This window comes from Leptopilina heterotoma, unplaced genomic scaffold, assembly GCF_015476425.1.
Source record: "Leptopilina heterotoma isolate Lh14 unplaced genomic scaffold, ASM1547642v1 Lhet_168, whole genome shotgun sequence".
Lineage (NCBI taxonomy): Eukaryota > Metazoa > Arthropoda > Insecta > Hymenoptera > Figitidae > Leptopilina > Leptopilina heterotoma.
The window spans coordinates 319,858-343,830 of NW_025110884.1; the positions used below are offsets into that span (position 1 = coordinate 319,858).

General features: G+C 24.5%; 2 protein-coding genes across 6 annotated transcripts in view; one reads left to right on the top strand and one right to left on the bottom strand.

Annotated features, from left to right (window-relative positions):
- The window catches only part of LOC122499489, a 405,956-nt gene that overhangs the window by 184,062 nt on the left and 197,921 nt on the right, over positions 1-23,973 (top strand). For 3 of the 5 annotated variants that reach the window (XM_043607872.1, XM_043607873.1, XM_043607875.1), the window contains one exon: positions 21,706-21,758. The gene's annotated coding sequence lies outside the window, so the exon portion shown is untranslated. Of the gene's footprint in view, positions 1-16,250; positions 16,393-16,492; positions 16,687-19,231; positions 19,992-21,705; positions 21,759-23,973 lie in introns of those variants that run through there. The other 2 variants (XM_043607874.1, XM_043607876.1) reach the window with 2 other exon arrangements.
- The window catches only part of LOC122499490, a 126,107-nt gene that overhangs the window by 66,820 nt on the left and 35,314 nt on the right, over positions 1-23,973 (bottom strand). The gene's annotated exons all lie outside the window — the stretch shown is intronic.

The following is a 23,973-nucleotide window of genomic DNA, read 5'->3' on the forward strand; positions in this document are numbered from 1 at the left end:
CTACAAGAATTCTAGAAAATATTAGGCTACTGAAAATCATTGAATTCTTGCAAAGTATTTATCAAAAAATTTGAAAATAATTGAATTTTATGAAGAATTCAATTATTTTCAATAATTGTAATAGAATTCTTTAGTGAATTTATAAATAATAAAAATATTCGTAAAAAATTAAATTATTTTTATATAAACAATAAAATTCTTATCAGGATTTAACTTATTTTCATGATACAATTAAAATTCATTTCTTCGAAGATTTCAATTATTTTTAAATATCTTGTAAAAATTCTCTGAGAAAATTCATTTATTTAAAAAAATAATTGAATTTTTCGCAGGAGTTCAATTATTTAAAAAACTTTTAATGAAATCCAATTCAAGAATTCAATTATTTTTAAAAATATAATGAAATTTTCTCTGAGATTCAATTATTTTGAATAGGTACAATTTTAATTGAATTCCAGGAAAAATTAAATTATTTATAAACATTTTTCTTAAATTTATTAAAGAAATTCAATAATATCAATAAATAGTACATTTTTCAGAGGAATACAATTATTTTTAATACAACTTTAATAAAATTCTTTTCAAAAATCCACTTTTTTTAAATCTTGAAAAAATTCAATTGTTTTCAGAAATAATTAAATAATTTAATTCTTGGCAAGATTTTTATTAAAATTCTTTGAAATAATTGATTTATTTTGAAGAATTTATTTCAATTTTCTTGGAAATAAAGGAGTTTTTTTAAATAAATTTTTACTTAAAATTTTGAAAATAATTGAATTTTAAGAAGAATTTCTTTTAAGTTTTTAAAATAATCGTGCTTATTATTAATTGTAATTACCGATTTTCCTATAAAATTATATTAAAATTATTCGTAGAAAATTAAACTGTTTTTAACGATTTTATTAGAGTTTTTGTAAATAATTACATTTTTTTGATGAATTTCATTAAATTTCGTAAAAATAATGTAATTTTTTACAGTAATTTTAATTGAAAATTTGTAAAATAATTAAAATTTATAAAGAATTTTATTAAGAACTTTTAAGAAACATTTTATTATTTATGAAAATAATTGAATTCCTTTGTAGAATTTTATTATTTATGAAAATATTTTAATTCTAATGCGGAGGATTTTACAATTTATAAAAATAATTGAATTAATTCGAAGGATTTTATCTGAATTTTTGAAACTAGTTGAATTTTTTGAATGAATCATCCCGTGTGGAAATCTGCCCAAGTTAGCCCAGTTAAAAACTGGGAGCCAGCTGGGCCCCACCTGGGCTTCCCATTTTCATAAAAATATTAACATTATAATAGAAAAAGTCTGAAAATTAAATATAACTATTCACAATAAATCATTCTACAATTAATTCATAATAATAATAATCATTATTATTTTAAACAATTTATTATTGTCAATAATTATAAACTTTTATTGTACTACACTAACAGACATTTAGTTTTACCGAAATTTTAAAGTTGTTCCAGCTGAATTTATTTATTTATTTAATAATTAACTCATCAAGGTATAACGGTTTTTAATACATTTTAATAATTGTTTAAACAAATGATTGTTGTTATTTATTAACTTTTGATACACATAACTTAGAAACTTGCAATTTTTTTCCTAATTTTGCAATTAAGTAATACGAACGACATAAAATAAAGACAATTTATGGTTTTAACAATTCAGAAATTGTTTAAACAAATTATTGTTGTTCTTTATTAACTTTTGATACACATAACTTAAAAACTTGCAGTTTTTTCCTAATTTTGCAATTAACTAATGTAAATAGTAAATCATTCGGATGTTTTATGATTTTAATTTTAACAATTTATCAAATGTTTAAACAAATAATTGTTGTTATTTACTATCTCTTGACACATAGCATCTAGAAAAATGAAGTTTTTTTCTTATTTTGCAATTAGTTAATCAGAGTAGTAGTAATTGTAAAATTAGAAAGAAACTGCAAGTTTCTGGATTGTTTGTATCAAAAGTTAATAAATAATAACAATTATTTGTTTAAACAATTTCTGAACTGTTTAAATCATAAAATACTGTTATTTCATACTTTTCAGATTAGTTAAATGTAAAATTAAAAAGAAACTGCATTTTTTAGGTGCTTTGTGTCAAAAATTAGTAAATAACAACAATCATTTGTTTAAACAATTTTTGAATTGTTAAAACCTTAAATTATTTTTATTTCATGTGGTTCGAATTAGTTAATCGCAACATTAGAAAAAAACTGCATCTTTCTGGAAGCTAGTGTCAGGAGTTACTAATTAACAACAATTATTTATTTAAACAATAACGACTGCAATATAACATTAGTAAAATTTATTATATATAATAACAAAAATCGTTTAGAGTGAAAATTATTAAATAGTTTAGTTTTTCTTTAATATTTAATAATAAAACTTTGATGTAATTATGGTCATCTTCGTACATGAATTGACAATTGACAAACATGTTAACATTTTACGGAAGCATTTTAGAGTTTGTCTATTGACCCACTCACGGTGGGTTCCGGTCAGGCGAAATAATATTATAAGTGGGCGTGAGCTGGGCCCTACCTGGGCTTCCCAGTTTTTGAGGACCCACATCAATAATTATATAAGCAAAAATTTCTAAGTCCAAACCTAAAAATTTTTTTTTCAACAAAAAATTAATGTTTATAATGACTTAGATTAAGAAAAAACGTGTTTTTAACAAAAATGTATTCACAATATTTTTTTTATGTAATGTCCACATAATTAATTAGTAAAAATTTCTAAGTCCAAACAACTAAAAAAAATTTTTTTTTTAGACCAACAAATTAATGTTTATAATGATTGTAAACAATAAAAAACACATTTTTAATAAAAATGTATTGATATATTTTTTTCATAATAATATAAATATTATTTTAAGAATATTTATCGTTTATTATTACATTAATAATATTGTTATTATTATTATTAAACTATTTATTTGTTACGGTGTATTCGTGTCAGTAAGTGCTTTATTAAATCATTTCAGCAGATCAACAAGTCACTGACAATAAAACGTCGGTGTTCAGTAGTTAGTCTCCGTAGTATAGTGGTTAGGGCGTTAGTCTAGTAGTCCGTAGGTCGTAGGTTCAATCCCCGCGTGCGTTAAATTTTATTTGTTTCTTAGGTTTGCGTTTATTCCGATTTTTCTGCATTGTATTCGTATAAGTATGCCATTTAGTGATTATATATACCGTTTAATAATTTAATTAACAAATTTCTAATTTTTTTATAAATTTTTAATTTATAAATGAAAGGATATATATTAATTCCCACATATATGCTAACATTATTTATGAATTTGCTTTTGGTCACAATTTCATTAAAAAAAGTAAAAATCGTTAAATAATAACGTTATTTATTTATAATTCGACTTATTTGTTATTAATAAACCATTTATTCATTAATTTGAATGAAAACTAAATCTATGAGCCCCAGCTGGATTTTTCCTAGGTGGGCTGTGGCTGGATTCACCGTTACAAGCCAAGGAATCGCCCACCTGGGCCATCCCTGCTGGGACCCACCTAGAACCTGGGAAGCCCACCTGGGACCCACCGTGGGCCCACCTCACTTTTCCACACATACTAAAAATTTTGAAAATAATTAAAATTTAGAAAGAACTTTATTAAGAACTTTTGAGAAACATTTTATTATTTATGGAAATATTTTAATTCTAATGCGGAGGATTTTACAATTTATAAAAATAATTGAATTATGTTTCGAAGGATTTTATCTAAATTTTTGAAAATAGTTGAATTTTTTGAAAGAATTTTTTTTTAAATTTTGAAAATAATGATTTAAGATTTATTAAAAATAATTTTATAAAAATTCTTGAAAATAATTGAATTTATATTAAAATTCTTGAAAATAATTGGATTTAATTAATATTTTAAAGAATTTCTGATTGAAACTTTTTGTTGAAAACACTAAAAAATTCAATTTTTGGAGAAATTACAAATAATTGCAGAAATTCAATTATTTTCAAAAGTAATAAAATTCTTCTGAAAAAATTCAATTTTTTTCAAAGTTTAAAAAAAATTCTCGCCAAAATTCCAATTATCTTCATAAATAAAAAAAATTCCTCCCCAAAATTCAATTATTTTCAAAAATGTCAATATAATTCTTGTCCTAATTTCAACTATTTTCAAAAAATTTTCTCATTTAAATGATTTTCAACATCTATTTTTCATTTTAATAAAATTTCTCAAAAAGATTTCAATTATTTAAAAAAAAATTTGAATAAAATTGTACGCTAACATTTAATTATTTTCATAAATAATAAAATTCTTTTTAAGGAATTCAATTACTTTCATAAATAATAAAAATTTCACAGGAATTCAATTATTTTCATAAATAATAAAATTTCTCTAAGGAATTCAATTATTATTTTCATAAAAAATAATTTAAAATTCTAGAAAATAATAATTGAATTAAAATGATGAAAATAATTTTTATGAAGTTACAGTAACAATATTCTGATAATATAAAATAATGATTTTATCTCTCGGTCATCTTTAATTATATTAGAAAACATGAAGAAATCGATCACTCCGAGTCTTCGACTCGGAGCAATCGATATCTTCATGTTTTATAACAATACTTTTATAACTTGTTTAATTTAAAAAAGGTTTGAATTTGAAATTTTTGAATGTCTTAATTTCTGTGGAAAATCCTCTTCCAAAAATAATATTAAAAATAGGAATTGTGCAAATATTTTTCTTCTTTTTCTAAAACAAAATAATAATTTTTTTTTAAATTTTGATAATGCAAAATAAATAAATTTTCTATTTCTTAATCACAATTGTTTAACAATTTTCTAATTTTGTTTAGAAGCAAAGAACAAAAATCTGCATAATTTCAATTTATGACAAAACATAATATTTAACAAAATTTTAGTCTTTTAATGAAAAGGAGTAAAAAAAATTCTGATTATTTCTATTTGTCATTACAATTTTGAATTAATTATAAAATAAAATTAATTATAACATAATAATATAATATACATTCTATCTAAAGTTTACAAAAAACAAAAATATAAACAAAAGACAACTTCAGAGTGTGAGGAACAGAAAAAGTGAATGAATGAAAGAACATTCAAATTATTATAGTTAATTAATTAATTAATTTATTTAATTTAATGTTTTAATTTTAATTTTTTTTTGGTGTTGAAATATAGAATTGAAATTTTTTTCTGAATAATAAAATAAAAAAAACAATATCGCTGATTGAAATCGTTAGGAGCGAGTAGTTAATTTGTAAGTGGACTCTCTTTTTCTCTCTTTTTTTCTCTCTCTCTTTCTCTCAGTGTACGCATTTCTCTATTCTTATTTTCCCATTCATCGCGTTTTCGATTAGTTGAACTAGCCAGGCGAGTAGCATAGTTCCGGAAGGCAAAGTTCGCTATGGGCGATATGTATGCATGCGTCACAGTGGCGCACGCACCCACGATCTTTCGAACTTGTAATTACAAAGAGAACGACTCGAGAAATAGCTTTGCCGCACGACGAACAATTAACCCCACTTGAGGGTGTGCAATGTATGTAAAAGCGCGGTCAAACTCGTGTGTCTCGAGTAATTTAGAGGGTCAAAATCTTTAAGAACCTGCAAAAAAAAGACATTTAAGCAAAAAAAAAAAGAATAATCCTCTTGCGAAAATAAGTCAAGTGTTTGCAATTTTAACTCGTCATGTGACATATTTGTGGGAATTTGTATAATATTCCTACATGAAAAGCAGGTCGATTTATTTATTTTTCAAGGAAAAAAAATTGTTTCTCTGCTTCAAACTAAAATAAATTAGTATTTTTACAAACAAATTAGCGATCAGTACATTTTTATTTTTTTATATTATATTAATTTATCATTATTATTATTATTTTTTTAAAAAAGGCAATTTCTTTAATTGATTCATTAGAAATTCGATTATTCTAAATAAAATTTTTTTTTAGTGTAAAGGAAAATGGAATATTTGGATGAAACACTTTTTTTTCAAAAGAAGGCAAATCTTTATAGAGTATAACGTTTCTTGGTTGAATTTCTTACTTGAGTGGGCTCTCTCCACACTTGGTGAGGGTGGGTAGTGTTCCGTTGGGTAGAAATAGTCAGTAATGTTCATACCCCAAGACGATTATTAATGGTTACGCATTCTAATAATGTACGGTCGCCGAATAATGTCAAGGATAACATGTGCATTGCAGAACGGCAGGTGTACATCATGTACTGGCATTGGCCACTATCTTCACGGAAACAATAAACAGTCATTACATGTACTGAAATATATTGAAGCTTCTTTTCCCCAAAAAAAAGTTGTATAAATATTATGAATTAACAAATTAACACTAATTAGATGATTATGATTATGATTACAACCATTAACCCAATGATTAAAATAATTGAATCCAACTTCATTAGTTCAGCTAATTAATTACAATGGAACAATAAAAAGCAATGAAGGATACAATAAAAAATCTAAGAAGTAAATAGCAATCAAAATGAAGTTTTCCCGAAAGTATCAAATTGATACCAAAAGTTCAAGGATAAAGTTGAAGCAATAATTTAGATCAATTTTTGATTTAATTCACTTTTTTGTGGTATCAATTCTCGTTGCATTTTGATACTGCTATAAATTAAGAGTGTAAAGACTATTTTTTGGAGAATAAAATTATATTTTATTCCTACGTCATATTCAACATGGAATAAATTTACATTTTCAGGAATAAACATACATCATGTGAATGTTATGTAACCAGTAAATTCTGACCTATTTCCCGATCATATCGCACACTTAAGAGTTGTAGACAAAATTTATTATCATTTCCTGAATTCTTGGGAATTTTCAAAGATCTCAAAGCACAAGATCGTTTGTGTAGATCAGACATAATGTAACGATCGCGAAATGATTTGATCTCGAGAGAGGTTGAATATAATCGCGAGTGTTGAGAAACGGCAGCACGATGAGCATGCGGATAACTTTTCATATATACAATAAAAATACTGTATATTACATTTATTTTCTATTTATAGCATATAAAAATACTGTAAAAATTGTTTTAAAGGTTTTAGGCGAAAAAGTGCCCCGATGGTTTTTTAAGTTCCAGAATTGAAAGAAAAAAGTGAAATTAGTATCATTTTTGTCTCTAAAAATTCCAAATAATAGCTTCAGGGACATAAATCCCGTAAAAGTCCGTTTTTTTTTTAAAAAGGTCCGAAAAGTCCGTACTTTAATTTAAAAAGGATGAAAAGTTCGTAAATTGTACGATATAATTTGGATAATTTTAGAAAAATTACAAATGATTGCAGAAATTCAATTATTTTCAAAAATAATAAAATTCTTCGCAAAAATTCAATTATGTTCAAAATTTTTTTTAAATTCTCATCAAAATTTCAATTATCTTTACAAAAAATTAATTTCTTCTCCGAAATTCAATTATTTTCAAAAATTTTCTTAAATTCAATGATTTTCAATATTTACTATTTTCATAAAATTTGCCCAAAGAATTCAATGATTTAAAAAATTATTTTCAACAAATAGTAAAAATTTCGCAGGAATTTCATTATTTACAATTTTTTTTTATAAATTTCTTCGCAATCATTTAATTATTTACATAAATAATATAAAATTTTTACGGGGATTTAATTATTTTCATAAATAATAATATGTTTACAGGGATTCAATTATTTTCGTAAATAATAAAATTCTTCTTAGGAATTCAATTATTTTCATATTTTTCATAAATAATAAAAAAGAAAAAGAATTCAAATTATTTTTAATACAATTTTAATCGAATTTCTTGAAAAATGTAATTATTCATAAAAATTTTATTAAAATTCGTCGAGAGAATTCAATTGTACAAAAATTTTTTGATGAAATTCTTTATGGGAATTGAATTTTAAGAAACATTCAGTTATTCAATTAATTTTTTTTTATTTAAATATTAAGCATTAGAGCGTGAATTTTTAAGAATAATTGAATTTTGAGAATGTTTCAAATTTGTATTTTTCATATTTTGAACAAACAATTCTGTGAAATTAATTTTTTTCAGAAATTTTAATTGCTGATTTTTTTTGTAATTATTTACAGTTTTTATCTTCTAATCTATATTTAATTGAAGAATTTACGAATAATTGAAATTTTGTAAAATTCAATTGTAAACAAATGAATTTGAAAATTCTTAAAATTAAATTTTTAATAAAAATAAATTATTTATTTTTGTATTTAAATAATTGAATTCTCGTAGAATTTTCTAATAAAAAAAAGAAACGAGAACGAAAACCTAAAAAAGGAAAAAATAAAAATATTCTATATGCAAAAATATGCGTAAATATATAGGGAAGATAGCTTTTCTGGTTTCCAGGCCAACTGTAGGCTATTGTTTAATGGGTATGTACACTTAAAAGCAAGTGTTTACGCATCGTAAGATAAATCGAGTACAACGCTACGTGTGGGGTTTTGATAATTTTGCGATCGTTTGCACGAGAGCACGAGTGCTTTTGAAATTATCAGCCGCATTGATAAGTCTGCATGTCTTTTACCGTCACCCGATCGAGTTCAACAAATAACTTTAAGGGGGGAACATTCGATGATAAATTCGAAAGAAAGAAAGAAAGAAAGAAAGAAGGAAAAAAACACACAAAAAAAACTTATCTCAAGTAAATAGACTTCCCCAACTTTTACTCCACTGATATTAATGTTGCAAGAAAATTTTCCACAATTTTTTTTTGTATTTACTTATTTATATTTATTGACATTCTTTATTCTTTTTTCTGTTATCCTTTTAAATCAAGTGGCTCTTAATTCGATTATATTTCCTAGAAAAATTCAATTATTCTTAGGGGAGAGTGGGTCAAACCGGAACCCCTAACGGTTTTTTGACTCTTGTGACTAAACGAATCAACCGATTTCATTTTTCGAGGTCTTGTTTGAAAGATCATTTAATTGCGCAACTTTTTCCCAGAGACACTTATACTTTATCTTTTATTGTTTAGTTGCTGTGTTAACTTTTAAAAATTTTGCAAACGGTCCGGTTTGCCCCACCCCCTGGGGTAAACCGCACCGTTTGGTTTTTTGTTTATAATATTGCATTTATACATAATCTACAATAATAAAAAACATAAAGAATCATGTAAACAATGGTTGTAGTAATGAAAATAATAATACGGGATTGAATTTTAATTAAATAAATATTTTTTTTAATAAAAAAATAAAAATGTTTGTCATTATCAGAGAAACAATATTAAAGGGTCCAATTCTCATTGGAAGACAATCATTTTTCATTGCAAGTAAATATTTTAATGAAAGAAACATTTTATTTAAAAATAATTTTTATGAAACTTTAATTCAATGGAAATATCCTATGGCCGGTTTGCCCCACCGAAAACGGTCCGGTTTGCCCCACAGGCCCATTTTGAGAATAAATGTTTGTCAAAAAGAAACGCTTTGCCAATTCATCAAAATTTTTGGTGGTAAATATTCCTGAGGTGTGTACCTTCAAAACCTAAGACCTAATATTTGGAAACATTACACGATTTCCTCAGAATTTCCTTAAGAAATAATTCGTAAAAGTGTAGAAAAAACTAAAAAAAAACTTTTGCTCCCTTCGTCGCACAAACGCAAGCTAAAACTGTCAGATTGAAAAAATAAGGTATACTAAACATGGTTGTTTTAAATTTGTAAACAACACTTTTTCCAATTTCACCATTTCGGAAATATTGAGGGGGGTCCGGTTTACCCACCGGTCCGGTTTGCCCCACTCTCCCCTACAAATTTTATCAAAAATCGTCGAAAGAATTCAATTATTTAAAATTTGTGGATTAAAATTCTTCATAAGGATTATTCAATTTTAAGAAACATTTAACTATTCAATACGTTATTTATTTTTGTATTTAAGTAATTGATTTCTCGTAGAATTTTCTAATAAAATAAAAATAAATTAAGATTAAGGCGAGGCTACATTAAGACGATATTAAGACAACATTAAACCAATATTAAGCCTATTTTGGTAATTAAAAAAACTACTGATGAAGAACAGTAGGTACTCATTCAGAAATCGTCTGCAACAGTTTTTTTGTTTTAAAAATTTCGTGAGTATTTTTTTTAAATACCACTTGGGAATCTGTGTGTGTGTGTGCATGTCATGATTGAAAGACTTTAGAAGAGAGAGAGAGAGATGAGATTGTAGCGATCATAGATTCATGGATTCATGAACGGTTCCGGCTAGTGGTGCGCAGTTCCCCCTTTAGTCGTCCACAGTACTTTGTAGAACCCTCATTTTCTCTCCCTTTCCTTTTTATCGTTTTTCACTTTATCCCTCTCTATCGGCTCATATCCGTGATCGTGTATACGCGGTGTACAAAGCGTGCCACGTTCCGACGGACGCGCTTCCTCCGGGTGTCCGCTCCAGTGGGCCAAACCAACCGGCCAACCCCAACAAACTCAAACCAGTCGGTCCGACGATCATTGAGATTACACTGACCGACTCGCTTCGTCACTCACTGACGCTCCTCTTCGCTCTTTTGATACTTCCCCCTCATTTTTGTTTTGTTTTCATTTTAATTGTCACGCCATGTCTCATTTTTTTCAATCTATTTCGAGTCTCATCTTTTTTTCAATCTTTTTCGTGTCTATTTTTTCTATCTTTTTCATGTCTCATTTTTTTCTATATTTTTCTATATTTTTCGTATTTTACTTTTTTCTATTTTTTTCGCCTTTTATGCTAATATTTGTCAGTCTTTTTTTGAAATTTATTTTACCACTTCTGCTCGGATCTATTTTTCATCGAATTTCGCTGTATTATTGATTCTGGTTCCATGTGTAATAATTTTCAGTCAATTTTAATTAATTTCGTTCAATTTTAATTAAAATTGGAAATTACTCCGCCATATTGGATCCACCATTTTGAATTTTTAAAAACTAACGTCGGATTTGTAATCAGCGACTGCCAAAACCCACCGAGTGACAACATTCAGTCAAATTGGATAAAGTTTTGAAAATTCGTCCGCCATCTTGGATCCGCCATTTTGAATTTTGAGAATCAAACGTCAAATTCTTTATCAATCCTAAAAACCCTTTAAAGCGCTAAAGTTTTAAAACTTTTTCCAGAAAAAAATTCATATTTCAAAGGGTTAAATGATTCTTCAAATAGTTCTGGAATTAAAATTTAACATATTAGAGATTTATAGTAAAATATATAGCAAAGTATATATAGCAAAAGATATGGTAAATTATAAAGGAAAATATTATCAAGTGTTTATGTTTACTATAATTTATTGGAAAATGTATAACAAAAGTTACAAAGAAATATTTAATGAAATATTTAGTAAAGTTTATAGGGTTCCCACAGGTCAGGGAATTCAGGGAAAAGTCAGGGATTTCTTTGAAAGTACTGGAAAAAAATTTAATTTCTACAATTCGTAAGAAAATTCTGAAAAATTCTGATATTAATTTTTTAATATTATTTAATTATTTCAAAAGTTTTAACGCACTTATCTTCATAAATAACAAAATTTATTCACTGAAATTCCATTATTTTTAGGAATTGTAATAATAAAATTCTTTGCAAAACTCAATAATTTTCACAAATAATAATATTCATCACAAGAATTTAATTATTTTCAAAAGTAATAAAATTCTTCGTAGAAATTCAATTATTTTCAAAAATTTTAACGAATATCTCGTCAAGAATTCAATTATCTTTATAAATAGCAAAAAATTTCTCATCAAAAATTCAATGATTTTTAAAAATTTAAATAAAATTCTCTGCAAATTTTCAATTATTATCAAAACTTTTTCACAATTCGTTGATTTTCAATATTTACTATTTTCATAAAATTTATCACAAAATTTAATTATTGAAAAAAAATTTTTGATACAATTCTACGAAAGCATTCAATTATTTTCATAAATAATAAAATTTCTTTTAGAAGAATTTATTCATGAGAAAAATTTAAATAATAATTTATGGAAAAAATTGCATTCATGTGTAGAATTTTATTAAATTTTGTTTAAATAATTGAAATTTTGACAAGAAGTTTATTACATTTTTGACAATAATTTAATTCTTGAGAAGAATTTAGCTGCCTATTTATAAAGATAATTTAATTATTGACGAGCATTTTTAAAATATTTTAAAAAGAAATTAATTTCTGCAAAGTATTTTATTACATTTCAAAAAAATTGAATTCTTGTGATAAATTTTGAAACTTATGAAAATAATTGAATTTTGCAGAAGAATTTTATTAAAATTCCTTAAAATAATTGATTTTATGGGGAGAATTTTGTCATTTATCATCAAGATAATTTAATTCTTTTGTAGAATTATGAATTACTTAAAAATTTTTGAAAATAATTGATTTTCTGAGACGAATTAAAAGTTATTTATGGAAATATTGGTATTTTATTATTTTATTGAATAATTGAAAGATTCTTAAAATTTCTTCCGTCAAGTTTTAATTGCATTTTTCAAGGAATTTATTTAAAAATTATATTAAAAATATTGTAAATTCTGCGATGAAAATAATTGAATTCCTAAATGAAATTTTATTATTTATGAAAATAATTGAATGTTTTCTTAGAATTGTATCAAAATTTTTTTTCAATAATTAAATCTTTGATAAATTTTATGAAAATAGTGAATATTGAAAATTATTAAAATGCGAAAAACTTTTAAAAATAATTGAAATTTTTTAAAGAATTTTTGAAAATAAATGAATTTTTGGGTGATGAATGTTGTTATTTATAAAAATAATTGAATTTTGAAAAGAATTTATTTATTATCTATTAATTAATTAATATCTATTAATTTTTAGAGTGAATAAAAATATTCTTTAGGTTTAGGGAAAAAGTCAAAATTCTATCTGGAAATCAGGAAAAAACAAAGTTAAGTTTTTTAGCAATTCGGTTTAGTAAAAATAGAATACTAAAAGATTACTTTCAGTATTCTTTTAGTATTTTTTATAGGGAAAGTAAAATTAATTTACGAATTCGAACTAAAACTAATATTTCAGTTCAAATCCTCAAATAAAGGGAAAATAAATCCCCTCCTTCAAAAAAAAAAATATAATTAAAAAAAGAGCATTGACCCCTTATGTCCACATAATATTGTATGCCACTGAATTAAACTCAAGTGACACATTATCAAATAAGTATCAGAAATGATAAATACAATATATAATATGATATCAGCAGGAGTTTCCACACACATCTTTCCGTAATTCATTGGAGTTAATCTTTTTTTTTTTATCTCACACTCACGTGATTATACGTGACTATATGGACGCTCCAAGGGTCAGCAAAAGGAGAGACGTGATAAACTCAATTCCCTTTTACCGATGAAATTTACGGACCTCATCCTTTTTTTGATACAATTTTTTTTTCACCCTCCCTCTTTCATTTTATTTAATCCGCACAGTTTCTCTCTTTTTTTACCCCTCTGTGTCCCTATCTGTCTCTGTCTCTCTTGCTCACTATCCAAGAAAAGTGTCTGCGTGTGCCACTATCTGTAATCTTTGACCCATGCGCTTCTTATTTCTTCTGAGTGTTCGAAAAACATGCTTCTAACGGCCTAACGTTATCGCTCTGTGTACAGGGGGCATCGAGGCTATCCGACCGACGGGGTTATACCATTCGACCCAAGACGAACTCTCGCAATTTCCCAACCATCGGAGGCTGTACAGTCTATAGACAAAGTCATTCGCTCTATGGCATTAAATAAAGATTCTCGACTAAGTCTACTATATATTTTACTTTTTACTCTACTATAAGTTTTAACTTTTTTTTTACTAAATATTTTACTATATAATTTATTTTCTTTTTTTGCTATATTTTTAAAACTATTTTTTACTAAAAAGTTGCCACAAAAACTTAACTTTGTTTTTCCCTGACTTTTCCCTGATTTCCAGGCAGAATTTTTCCTTTTTCCCTGAACCTAAAGAATATTTTTATTCACTCGAAAAATTAATAGATATTAATTAATTAATTAATAGATAATAGATATTTTCCACAGGAATTTAAACTCTTCAAAAAATACACATATTCAGTATTCAAAATTTTCTAGAATTTTTAACTAAAATTCTTCTTTAAATTAATTATTTTTAATAATTTTTGAAAAAGTTCTTTAATTTTTAACTCCATTTGTTAAAAATTCAATTTTACAGAAATTTGGATTATTCGAAAATTCTTCAATTGAGGGGCTCAATTTATCATTTAAATTATTCAAATAATAAGTTATGAAAATAATTGCATTAATGCGAAGAATTTTGTTAAATTTTGTTTAAATAATTGAAATTTTGCCATGAATTTTATTCAAATTTTAAAAAATAATTGACTTCTGCAGAAAAATTACGCCACCTATTTATAAAAAAATTTTAATTTCAAAACTTTTCAAAATTAAATTATTATCTAAAATTTGAATCGAAATTAATTTTGGAATAAATTTTTTTTTTTTAAATTCTACGAGAATGCAATTATTTAAATACAAAAATGAATAATTTATTGAGTAGTTGAACGTTTCTTAAAATTAAATTTTTATGAATTGTAACTATTTTCATAAATTATTATTTAAATTCTTCTCACGAATTCAATTATTTTTAAAAATTATTTATTTTCGTATTTAAATAATTGAATTCTCGTAGAATTTTCTAATAAAAATTGAGTTAAAAATGAATTTCGGTTAAAATTTTAGATAATAATTTAATATTAAAAGCATTATACCATGGATTTTTAGAAATAATTGAATCTTGAAAAGGTTTTAAATTCAAATTTTTGCAAATCTAAATTTTTCATATGTTTAACTAACAATTCTGTAGAATTAATTTTTTTTAAAAACTTTAATTTCGGATTTTTTTTGAAATTATTTAAAGTTTTTATTTGCGCTAATATATATTTAATTGAAGAATTTACGAATAATTGAAATTTTTTAAAACTGAATTGTAAACAAATGAATTTGAAAATTTTTAAAGAACTTTTTCAAAAATTTATTAAAAATAATGGATTTTTAGAAGATGTTTAGTGAAAAACACGAAAAAAAATTCAATTTTTTAAAAGTTCAAATTATTGTAAAAATTCAATTATTTTGCAATTACAATTCTTCGAAAAAATTAAATATTGTTTAAAAATAATAAAATTCTTCTTAGGGATTCAATTATTTTCACAAATACAACTCATTGCAGAATTTCTATTATTTTTAATACAATTTTAATAATAATTGAATATTAAAAGCAACATAGCGTAAATTTTTAAAAATAATTGAATTTTGAAATTAATTTTTCTTAAAATTAAATTTTTATAAATTCAATTATTTTCATAAATTATTATTGAAATTCTTCTAAGGAATTCAATTATTTTTAAAAATTTTAATAAAATACCTCAAAAATTTTTTAACTATTTTCAAAAATTGTTATAAAATTCAATTATTGAATAAATTATTTATTTTTGAATTTGAATAATTGAATTCTCGTAGAATTTTCTAATAAAAATTGAGTTAAAAATGAATTTCGGTTAAAATTTTAGATAATAATTTAATATTAAAAGCATTATAGCATGGATTTTTAGAAATAATTGAATCTTGAAAAGGTTTAAAATTCAAATTCTAGAAAATAAGAATTGAATTTAAATAATGAAAATAATTTCGAAGAAGTTAGGAGGAACAATAATTTTATATAAAATAATTATTTTATCCCTGGGTTATTATCGTTAATTATTATAAAAACATGAAGAAATCGATTACTCCGAGTCGAAGATTTGGAGTGATTGACTTCTTTATGTTTATAATAATATTTTTATAAGTTGTTTAATTTCAAAAAGGTTTCAATTTGAAATTTTTGAAAATCTTAATTTCAATGGAAAAATAATATTAATAATGATTAAATAATTATGACAAATAAAATAATTGTTTTCGAATAATTTTATAATTAAAGAAATTCGCAAATATTCAATAATACAAAAAAACAACAACAAATAACAAAAAATAATTAAATTATTTAATAATTACAAATTGACAGGTAATTATTTATTAATTACCTCCCAATTTGTAATTATATTTTTCTATAATTAAATTTATTCCTATTATTTTGTATTTAATTAAACAAAATTAAATTTGAAAACTAATTAAAATATTTTTCGGTAATTGAAAATGAAAAATGTATTAATTGTTAATTTCTTCCAAAGGGGCGGCGAAGAGGGGGAGGGGGGGGACGAGAATTAAAATGAATGTCAAATGCATTTTCGTATCGTGTAAAATATGCATTTTAATGGGCACTAAAGTTGGTTGAAATTTGTTTAAGAGACGCGGTTGTCCTTCCATTCTTGTGTATTTTCATGAGAATCTCCTGCAACAAACAAACAAAAAGAAAACAAAAAAAAGAAGCAATGCGGTATTTCTTGTTATTGGGAAGCTTTACAATTAGCTAATTATACCGGAGATGGTTCCTGGCAACAGTAAATGTCGAGATCTCTAACATCTTCGATAAAAAGTGCTTTCAGACGATAAGGGACTTGTGTACTATTTTTGTCCAAGAATATATATATATATATATATATACATATACAGATAAGAAAAGAAGTAATTAGGCATTTATGTGGTGGTATGTACTTTCCACTTCGTTTCAACAGCTGGCCTTCTCTTGGCAATTAAACCAGGTTTTATCTCGTCTGCGTAAAATTTGCAGGTACCTGGAAACTTAAAAGTTTTCTTCAGTCTCTCTCCCTCCCCACCCCCTTGAATCATTAGTATTAGCATGCGGTTAAAATCTCGCACACAGTATAATCCAGTGAAAAGATAATCCCACGACTCGTGCAATCTTTCTTTATTAGAATTATATTTACATGTTATTAATTGCACTGGTGATAATGATAAATAATTTTGTCTCGAATTATGGTACTTGGAGGCAAACATTATGATGGAATTATTTATTTTTTTATTATTCTTTTTAAAATTTTTTATTTGAAATATAATTATAGGAAAATGTTTATTGAAATATTTGGTAAAAAGTTTAGTACAATTATTATTGAAATGTATAGCAAAAGATGAAGTGAAATAAATATTAAAAAATTTAGGGAATTGAATAGTAAAATTTTTGGAAAAAATATTCGGTAAAGTTAAGTAAAATATATAGTTAAATATTAATAAAGTATTTACCTAAATAAATGGTAAAATACTTCCTCTATGAGGAAGTAATATTTAGTAAAAAATTTAGTAAAGTTTAGTGGAATTATTAGTAAAATATTTTATGATTTTTAGTAAAATTATTACTAAAATATATAGCAAGATGTACAGCAAAAGATTTGGTAAAATACATAGTAAAATATTTAGTAAAGCTTAGTAAAATTATTAGTAAAATAAATTATAAAATATTTAGTAAATTAAATACTAAATATTCAGTAAAGTTTAGTGCTATTGTTAGAAAAAACTATAGTAAAAGATATAGTAAAATAAACATTAGAAAAATTATAGATTTAAATACTAAAATTTCTACAAAAATTTTCGCTAAAGTTTAGTAAAATTATTAGTAAAAAATGTACCAACTTATATGCCTAGCAATAAATATGTAGTAAAATGTTCTAAAGTATTTCCCAAAATAAATAGTAAAATATTTAATAACTAAGTAAAATTTATAGCAAAAATATAGAAAAATATAATATAGCATAATATACAACGAAAATTATAGTAAAATATTTAATAAAGTTTAGTAGAATATATGTAAAATAATATAGTAAAATAAGTTGTAAAATATTTTATATAAACAGCAATAAAATAAATAGAATAATTTTTAAGAAAAGAAATAGTAAAATATATAGTAAAATGTAAATCAAATTTAGTTAAATTTATGGCAAAATCAATAGCAAAAGATATAATAAAATATTTAGTAAAATGATTAATAAAATATTTAATGTTGTTTAGTAGAATTATTAGTAATATTATTACTAAAATATATAGCAAAGTATAATGCAAAAGATATTATAAAATATAAAGTAAAATATTTTAGAAATTAAAAAAAAATTTACTATAATTTCTGGCAAAGTATATAGCAAAAGTTGTGATAAAATATTTAGCAAATTTTAGTGAAATATATAGCAAAAAATGTAATAATTTATAAAGTAAAATTTTTAGTAAAACACATAGCAAAAATATAAAGTAAAATATTTAGTAAAGTTCAGTAAAATATAAAGCAAAAAATATAATAAAATAAGTAGTAAAATATTTGGTAATTGACACTAAAATTAACACTAAAATAGTTAGTAAATTTTAGCAAAAATTACTAATTACATTAAAAATTGCTAGAAAAAAATATAGTAGGAGATGAAGTATAATGTGAACATTAGAAAATGTAGTGAATTAAATAGTAAAATTTATAACAAAATATTCAGTAAATTTTAGAAAAATATGTGAGTAATGTTTAATCAAATATTTAGCAAAAAATAAAGTAAAATAAGTAGTAAAATATTTGATATAAGAAGAACTAAAATAAATAGTAAAATATTGACTAAAATTATTAGCAAATATAAAGCAAAAAATTTAGTAAAATATTTAGTAAATTTTAGCAAAATAATTACTAAAATTTTTACTATAACATACAGCAAAAATATAGTAAAACGTATAGTAAAATATTTAGTAAAGTTTTTTGTAAACTTTTGTAAATTTTTTTGTAAAATTGTAAAATAGTAAAATTGCAAATTTTTATAAAATTGTTAGTGCAACCAATAGTAAAATATTAGGAAAATAAATACTAAAATATTTATTTACTTTATTTAAGTATAAATATTCAAATCTTAACATTTACTCAATTAAGTAGAATGGTTAGTAAAATATATAAAATGAAAAGCAACAGACAAAAAAATGTAATAGAAAAAAAATCCGGTAAAAATTTTTCAAATAGCAGAGAAATCGTTAGTGGGCACATATTTATATGAAATGTAGAAACTTTATTACAGTTTAGATTGCGGTACTATTATCACTTGTTAGATTCCTGTGGAATGAATTTTTTTTTCTTTTAAAGAGCCATGAGCAATGTGTTGACAGTATAACTATTCGTAAAAGTGGAAGTGATGAAATTTTAAAAATGTCTAATACACCGCAAAGTACTCTTTAGGTTAATCTAGAAACCGGCATGCTTATTCGATAGTATTTAGATAACCTTCTACCATCTATGAAATTTTATACTGCCGTCAATGACAGAATTATGAATTCTTTTGCTAATTTATTACCAAAAACGATAACAGTTGGTATATTAATGAGCTCAGAGATTCTTTTTTTCCTTCAATTTTGAATTTACTGCGTTTGAAAATGGACTCTTAGAGCCGAAAACTTGATAAAACACTTTATCTTCATGAGTGGAGAACATCTTTAGATAATTACATTATATTAATATTCAAGAGTTTTGGAATAGAAAAAAATATAAACTTTCTAATGGGACAGAAAAATTTTCTTTAATTTTTTTTCCTCTTTAATATTTCAATTTCGAAGACTATTTTTTAATTGTAGGTATTATTTGTAAGTTTTTTTTAAATTTTATTTTGATAAAAAACAGATTCGTAATGATTTCTCTGAGAGGGATATATGAACCTGTTTTGTGTACAATGCACCCGACTGCTGACTTCTTTGTTCAAGAAGTGGGAAGAAAATGAAGGTGAAGATGAGAGAATGGCCTCTACTTTGATTTTAAGCTAAAGTCAAGGTGCATCCGAGCGCGTTGGTACCGGAAGTTAATGAGCGCGTTGAATGCTTTTGAGGGCGTTTGGAGGGCACATTCGAAGCGTCACTTACCAACCATCAACCGGAACACGATTTACCTTCAGTACTTATGCAGCGAGCTCATCGACATGAATGTAACAATGCTGGCGACAGTGAATAACTAAAATGATAATAATAATAATAACAAAAATAATCAAATCACAATCAGCTGCTATAAAAGGGCGCAGCCTTTTTTTTAGCCTCAATTGTAATGAAGCGTAAATTGAAAAAAATGTCGCCAGGGTGAGAATATTTCAAGGTCGTAAAAAATAATTTACAAAAAGTGAATTTTTTATTTATTTTAATTATTTGAACCTTTTTTTACAGAAATGTTCGATATTTGAGTGGAAAGGTTAAATTTTTCTGGTATTAGTTGTATGAAGCAATTTTTTATTTGGCGAAATATTTGTTTGACCCAATTTTTATTCGGCTGACCATGTGACCTAATTTTTAAGCTCGTAAAATATTTATTTAACCAGCCGTTATTCCACCTAATATATGGCCTAAGTTTTTGTTGGTTAATTAGTTCCACGATCTAATTTTTATTTAGCTTACCTAATTAAAAATTAAGCTCGGACATAATTTTTTAATTGGTAAAATATTTGTTCGACCTAATTGATATTTGGCTGAATTTGGACCTAATTATTTATTTTCCAAAGAATTCGATTGACATAATTCTTATTTGGCTGACTCTTTAACCTCGTTTGTCATTTGGCTGAATATTTTTTTATCTTAACTCTTATTAAGCTAATTATTTGACTTAATTTTTATTTGGTTGAATATTTCTTAGACCTAACTGTTATTTAGCTGACTTTTTGGCCTAATTTCTTATTTGGCGAAATATTTGTTCGATCTAACTGTCATTTGACTGATTTTCGACCTAATTATTTATTTGACAAAGTATTTCATTGACCTAACTCTTATTTGCCTCCCAATTTGACCTCATTTTCCATTTGGCTAAATATTTTTTTGACCTAACTCTTATTTGGCTGATTAATTTGACCTAACTTTTTATTTGACATTATCTTCTTTAAATTTACAACATCTGCATTTTTTTTTATTTAAAATTTTATTTATATTTGGGAAATGTTTATTTGACCTGTTTTTGTGGAATAATTCCTATTTTGCTTGATTTTTGGTTTAATTTCTATTTTGCTTGAGTTTTGGTTTAATTTCTATTTGGCTTGATTTTTGGTGGTCCAATTTTTATTTGGCCTAATTTTGAGGTCGAATTCTTATTTGACCTGATTCTTTTTCGGTCTATTGGACATTTACTAAAAAAATTAATCAAGACTTTTTGTTTGAATTTAATGGATTTTTTATTCTCTTTGGTGAATTTGTTACTTTCTATAGTGGGGAAATAAAAGACATTGTACTGTTAAAATACGCCACTGTCTAGACCTACTGTTATAATCTCGACATTGGAATTTTTATAGTATTGAGTGTAAGACCTGTGAGTCCGATAAGATTGTCAATAAGGAAGCTATTGATTTTAGATAAGAGAGCGAAGGTGCTCCTTGAGAGTTGCGTAATCCTATCAACAATAAAAATCTGTCTGTATAGATTTTTGATAGAAAGTTCGAACTCGTTTTTTTATTTCCAAAATATTTTTACATTCTCATTATACATAAGAAGGTATTTTTTTTATTATTATTGATAATAATATTTATTCTTATATTGAATAATAAATATTTTTATCATATTTTACGAGGATTTTTTTTTAACTTTTTAACTTCTTTTTTTGATAATTCATAAATAATACACAAATTGCGAAATAATAAAAAAATTATATTAAATAATTAAGGAGTAATTTTTTTTCTATTCAATAATTTTTTTTTAATTCATAAATAATTTTCTAAATAATAAATAAATAATATAAAATAATTTTAAATTTCTAATTTTATTTCATGAAAGATAGAAAAAATTTTTCTAAATTACGCGTATTTTTCTGTTACAGATACACATTCGAGGTTTGCAAGCAGCTTCAGGGTGCTGACCAACAAATTCAAGGTAGGAAATATATTTATAATAATTATATTTTTCGCAGAAAGAATTGGATATTATAATTATAATTATTATTAGGTATTATAATATTATATTGTATGTACTATATTGTGAAGGATGTTTAAAATAATATTGTACGTACTATATAATTACATTTGAAATAATTTTTTATGTCAAACAAAAATTCATAAGATTGCTACAAGTTCAGGATTAATATCGAAAAACAGAATGCGATCTATATTTAACTCGAACAAAAGTATTATGCAAATTTTCGAATACATGGGAATGCTTGATATCCTTGATAGACAAGACTCGAAAAATTATTATCGTCAGCCTTGAAAATACATATGCGCCGTCAGATGTGAATAAGATAAAAAAAAAACTTTTTATGCTTATATACAGTTTATCATTTTGAGAAATTAAAAGAAAAAAATAATTCTTGATTTACACGGATCGTTTTAATTTCGTGAAATAGAAATTAACTTGTACAGAAAATATCCGCAGGGCATGAAAGTGTTGGGCGTTTCATTTTTTTTTCTTTTTAATGAGGAAGTAATTAGCAGTGGATATTAGAAATCGTTTAAGGTAGAAAAGATGATTCTTTAACAGAATTTTTTTTCTTTTCTGGTTTTTTTTTACTTTTTTTTTCTTTGAAAAGGCGTGAATCTTGAATTTAATAGCCGGGTTGCGAGTGACGCTAAAGGCGCACGGTCAAAACGATAAGTCATTAAATGAGAATTTCGCGCGTATGGCAGAAATTTAAGCATTTCGCAAAAATTCGGAAAGAAAATAAATCGTCGATTAGGCGGAATTATTCCGCTTGTAAAAAGTATTCCCTTATTTTTTCCATAAAATCCGTTTTTTTTCCTCTTATTGCAACTTGTTTGACTCTTAAAATTGAATTTTCATAAAGAATTTTGTAAATAATAGAATTCATAATGTGAAATTGAGGAAAATTTTTAAAATAATTGAAATTTTGCCATAAATTTTTAAACAATTGAATTTGGCCAAGAATTTTATTAAAAATTTTAATAATAATTGAATTTTGAAAAAGAATTTGATTACTTTTGAAAATAATTGAATTTATGAAATCTCCATTCTCGAGTCATACACCAACTATTCTAATTAGTGTACAATATTTTTTCTCTCTCTCTCTATCTCTCGCTCTCTCTCTTCTTTTCTCTCAGCTGTCCCTCCAGACGAGTTTGTCAGTCCATCACTTTAATCGATTTCGTCCGGACTCGAGAAAAAGAACACGAGCCTAGATAGGCCTGATTAATGGGTCAAATTATTAAAACGAATGAGACAGATGAATATCATTGAAGAGAGTGTGCACTTGGTCCAGCGCAGCTTCAACATTTATATATACACAATCGAGGATAATTGGAAGTCAAATCATTGTTTCTCTGAGTCTTTATAGTTTTTATCAGTTCTTACTTTTTTTAATCAGTTTTTTTTTATCAGAAGAAGGAAATAAGGAAGGGAATTACTTTTTGTCGATAGAAGGATATAAAGAGGGGAATTTTTCATCCGAAGAAGAAAAGTTTTTCTTTTCGAATTCTATTATTACTAATTATTTTTTTAATTTTTAAATAATTGAATTCTTTTCAGAACTTTTATTAAATTATTTGAATGTCAGCGAAGAATTTTATTTTTCGTGAAATGTGATTGACTTCTTGTAAAAAATTTTTAAAACTAATTCCATTTTTCGAGGAATTTATTTAAAATTGTATTTAAAATAATTGAAATTTATTACTTTTAAAAAATAATTTAATTCTTGCGAAGGATTTTATTAAAATTTTTGTAAATAATTTAATTCTTTTTGAAAAATTTGATGGAAATTAAAATTTTTATAAAACATGAAGAGTCAAAAACTCGGTATCTTCATGTTTTATAATAATATTTTTATAAGTTATTAAATTTCACAAAATTTTGAATTTGAAATTTTTTTCATCAAAGAGAAAATGAAAGTTTTCAAAACCATATACAAAAAAAATCAGCCAAAAATTGAAAAATAGACTGTTGAAAAGTTACAAGTTCGTAAAACAAGGGTGAAATATTACTTTTAACAACTTATTGTTTTCTAAAAAGGGACCGTTGAAAGAAAAGAAAAATCGTGACTTCAATAACAAAAGAAAAATATCTAAGACAATGCGCAGGTGTCTGCTGAAAACCAAAATGATAAATAGCTTTCTTTCGAACTCTCTTTCTTTTTCCCTCC